This window comes from Brassica napus, chromosome C3 (assembly GCF_020379485.1).
Source record: "Brassica napus cultivar Da-Ae chromosome C3, Da-Ae, whole genome shotgun sequence".
In the NCBI taxonomy this organism is placed as follows: domain Eukaryota; kingdom Viridiplantae; phylum Streptophyta; class Magnoliopsida; order Brassicales; family Brassicaceae; genus Brassica; species Brassica napus.
The window spans coordinates 72881752-72886700 of record NC_063446.1 but is presented as its reverse complement, the minus strand read 5'-3'; the positions used below and the strand labels follow the sequence as shown (position 1 = coordinate 72886700).

General features: G+C 29.6%; 1 long non-coding RNA gene across 2 annotated transcripts; it reads left to right on the top strand.

The window, feature by feature from the left end:
* The first annotated feature begins 390 nt into the window (after positions 1–390).
* Positions 391–2069, top strand: LOC106375015. 2 transcript variants are annotated; one of them, XR_007320924.1, is made up of 3 exons: positions 391–989; positions 1137–1723; positions 1806–2068. It is a non-coding gene; the product is annotated as an uncharacterized LOC106375015 (long non-coding RNA). The 2 variants fall into 2 exon arrangements; XR_007320925.1 differs by having other exon boundaries at positions 392–989; positions 1200–1723; positions 1806–2069.
* Positions 2070–4949: the final 2880 nt, after the last annotated feature.

Sequence of the window (4949 nt, the reverse complement as noted above, 5' to 3'; positions counted from 1 at the left end):
TTTTTATTAAAGGTGGAATAGTACACTATCAATAACTGTTACAATTATGAATTCACTAAATTAGTTTAAAATAAATGAAAAAAATCATATCTAACTAATATTAATTTTTAAAATAAGTTAAATGTTAAATCATATGCAAACATCCTTAACAATGATTTTAATAAAGTAATATTATATAATAATATGGTGTATTTTTATTAGTTTTCGTTAAAGCATAGTAAATTATTGGTTATAATATCACTATAGATATGTTTATAATTTAATCCCACTATTACTAATCGCAAACACAAATTATTATTTGGAGTAGGAAACTGAGGCTAACATTTGCCATTATTTAAACATAAATAAAAAGTAGATTTTAATAAAAAAGTACAAATTTTCTCATTTGTTTGTAGAAAAACATGAATTGTATCGACTCATTTTTGTGCCCGGATGACATGTGATGGTTGCTTTCACCGTTTTGAGAGTGGCAATGTAACATGGAAGTGTTTCAACATGTATGCCGTGAAGAGATCTTTTGATGTCTTTCCAACAATTGTCAGCCGTTGTTTTGCAGTGTTACCACTCTAGTTTCTCAAAAATGTTTTTTCCAATTTCCATTTCTCCTCTGCATAACATAACTATGCCATAAAGATAGAAAGCATTTTGATACGAACCTTTAGTAGCCAAGTGAAGATGATAAATTCCTTCAACAGTGTTTTTGTGATGGATATATTCTTGAATGCCTTTTACATAGTGAGCTTCTGGGTTGCCGGCTTGTAGACATTTGCTCATTAGATCCGTGTAACTGGTCAGTGAGGTGAGTGGATGTTCCGTCAGGATTGAGAGCTGCATATTTTTGTAAACACGATCATGTATTGCAGCTTTGGTCATAACTGGAATAGAGGTCATGATGGTACGGACTGTGTCCCTTGAAGCTTTTGTTATTCTTCAAAGCCCAATTTAATTATGTGTCCCTCTTCTTCCTCTCCAAGTCTCTGTTGCCAACGGTTAGTAACACTTCTTCATTCACCATTCAAAACCTGCTGTAATGATCGCAATTACCACCATTAAAACACTCTCTTCACTCCTCCGCATTTATGTCATTATACATATTTCTATGGTAACATATTAAACTTAGGCTATATATAATGCAGGATGTAGGATATGTTAATCTTCGCTCACAACAATTTCTTCAAAACTTCTGATTTAAACCTCAGCTTCTTTAATGGCCATCTCACGTATCCTTCTAAGTGATTTGAAAGTCGGCCGGTGCTCTAACAAAGTGGAGATGCGTTTGCTCCGATCCTGGGAAGCCCGTAATGTGAAGAAAGGGGGAGAACTAATGTGGATCGATTTACTCTTTGTCGACGAGAAGGTTATGCCTGTTAATCCTTTGCTCTATATATCATTTATGTTTATTTAAAAACGTTTGGAACAACTTCTGATGAACTTCCTCTTCCAATTTAGTCTACGCTTATCCACGGCACTATTAACTCTCACCGTTTGAAGAAGTACGGAGACCAGTTCTCTGAAGGTTCACTCTATTAGATGAGTGGGTTCGACGTAACAAGGAGTCCCAACAACTTCAAAATCTCAGACTTCCCTCTTGCTATCCGTTTCAACGATCATACTGTCTTTGAGCTGTTGACGGATTCAGTTAACCCTATACCTGATGAAATGTTTAGGTTCCGCACACATGAGCAACTATTAGCATTGGCTAATACGGGCACTCACCTCCCAGGTTTCTTTTTCGAATTTTACCACACACACATTACCAGATAGACTTATAATCTATGAACGTTGTGTTTAAATTATATCTGTAGACCTTATTGGAGAGTTAGCATCAATAAGAAGCACTTTTAATGACAATCTCCAAGGGAACCATCGCGTAATGGTAACACTCCAGATGAAAGGGTATTTTCAAAACCTCTGAACTGAGATATTGGCACATCGTTTATCAGTTAACAACTGTCTATTTTGCAGGGATCTCTCTAGCTGCCTAAGTTTATCTGCCTAAGTTTTTTTGCCTATGTTGTTTCAGATTTATTTTATAATTAAAACTCGTTTTCACAAAGTTCAAGTTAATATTTGTATTTTATAATTATGGTGCATAGATGAGTTGTTATAAACTTTATACTAAGGAATAGAGAAAATACTATACATAAAAATTTAAACTGAACACAATCCGAAATAAGAAATGAAAAGAAAAAAGAAATGAAAGTTAAATACACCAATCGAATCAATGACAACATTATACATGTTCTTATGTACTAATTTAATGTTTATTAAATAAGTCTTTAAATTTTTATTTTGCTGGGATTTTAAAGAAAAGTAAAACATCTATTTTATAAATCTTCATTTTATTTACAATTAAAAAATATATTAAATACTCTTTTACAATTTTTTAAAGATTTTAGAAACGGTAAATTATTGTCATATAACCTATTACAATTTTCTTCTCTTTAGAATTTCAGAAAAACAAATAATGCTATCAAATAATTATTTTCAGTTATAAATAAATATTTAAAAATTGCTATTTTTACAAATCATATCAATACTAATTTTACACTTCTTTTGTTAATTAAATAATTTTTAGTATCATGTTCATCATCAAACACTCTCTTAAAAATAATATCAAATAAATTTTTACAATTCTCTTTTGGTTCGGACTTGAAAATATTATAAAAATTTCATTTTTTTAGGATTTTTTTATAAAAAAAAAAAAGAAAACAACTATCAAATATTCTTTTACAGTTTTTTTAGGATTTTAGAAAAGGAAATTAATATTACATAATGTTTTACAATTATATTTTGCCTAGGATTTAAAAAAAAATCTATCAAATAACTGTTTCCAGTTAATATTAACTATTTCTAAAAGTTGCAATTTTCAAAATTCGTTTTTACAATTTTATTGTTAATTGAATAATTGTTACTATCATGTTTATCATTAAATTTTTGAAGTAAAAATAACTATTAAATAAAATTTTACAATTCTCTCTGGTAACGATTTAAAAAAAATGAAAAATTCTTAATTGGTTAAGATTAGAAAATAATTTTCTTTTATAATTTTCTTTTATTTAAAATTTTAGGAAAAAAATTGTATTTTCACATAATAGAAGTTTTTATTGACACATTCACAATCTAATTTTTTTAATTGACACATATCACAATCATATCAGGTGAAATATTTAAAGTTAATTTTGGTTTATATTTTTTAACACAAAATTATTAAAAAGTAAAGTTAGTTAATTATAAGAAAATAAGATCACTTTTACGTTTTTATTTTATTTAGACTTTTAAAAAGGAAATTAATTATTTTATTTCTTTTAGATTTTTATACAACTATTTTATTTTTAATAGAAAAATTCTGTTTTTATCTTATACATACAAATACATATTTATCATATTCACAAATACTCATGTACGACAATAACAACAAAATTTAAAGTTATGCTAGCATCATAAGATGTAATAAGGATAATAAAAAGTTGAGTTGTATAAAAAAAATTTAAAAAAAAATACTCAGGTAATACTTTTCATGTAAATACTATTGTGTTTTGTAAAAATAATATGTGTAAGCTTAAACCTAAATATAGGTGTAAAATATTTGTAGTTATTTTTTATCATAATTTTTTAACATACAATTATCTATTAAAAAGGAAAGTTATTTACTTATAAAATAATTATAAGATTACTTTTACAATTTTTCTTTTAATTATGCTTTTAAAAAAGTAATATTATTTATTTTAAATTTAATTTTTCTTCATGTTTTTATTAAGTAATTTATTGTACTTGTAGGATTTTATGATTCATTTTGGTTTAACATTTTTTTCTGGCGACAACTGCTAATTTTTGCCACTATACCATCTCTCTTCCGTCACTATAATCTGACCAGCACATTCTAATTGATTCCCGAAGACCTTCTTGTCCAATTCATCTCTTATCAAAACGAAATTGCCCTTTCCTCCTTGGATTTTTATTTCTAGGTAAGCCACCATTGGACAATGATCAGATGCCACCATCCCTAGATATTCTGTATAAAAACATGGAAATAGACTGTGCCACTCCTCATTTGCTAAGGCGCGATCTAGGCGACATCTGACCATCACTGCCCCTTTTCCTTTTCCTCTTCTCCCTTGCCATGACAGTTTGTTTTCCCGAGCCGAAAACTCCAATAAGCCGCTATTTCTTATCTGTCGTTCAAGGGAACAAACGAATCTGCACTTCTCAAAGTTCCTCCCTCTTTTTCTTGATTTCCAGTGATCTCATTTAAATCACCAATGATAAATCAGCGTTCGGATCGTGAGAGCTCAAATCTAGTTAATCTCTCCCACCCTTGTTCCCTCAGTTTTTGGACTGGATCACCGTACACAAAAGTTAAAAAAAAAAAACCGTTTTCCCAAGAGCCACCGCTTCTACATCTATCATTCGATTGCTGGAGTATAAAATCTTAATCTGATACTCATTATTGTAAAAAGGAGCTAAACCACCACTCCTTCCAACTGGGTCTATTGTAACCAGGTTATCATAACCAAAATGTGATTGAAAATCTTGAACAAACTCTGCGTCTTACTTTGCGTCAGATAAAAATAAAAAATCTGGTTTATGTTTATGTCATATCTCTCTTAGATAACTTATAGTTATAGTCCAATTATTTCTCATTCTTCGACAATTCCAACTTAGGATTCTCATTTAAAAAATATATGGGGAAATGCTCTCTAGAGCTATCAAGTTTGGATTTAATGATACCCTAAATTCCCGAACACCTTATACCAAAAACCCACCACCAAGAAAAGGTTGAAAATGATTCCTTACTATCCGTAATGTCTTCTCTTTTGCCATGCTTAGCTCAAAATAGATTACATAAGTTGTGATTATAGAACGAAGCCATAGCTGTCCTGTCTTTTGAAAAGGTAAACAAATTCTAAATTTTATCAATCTGATCCGCGAAACCATAACAAACCCCA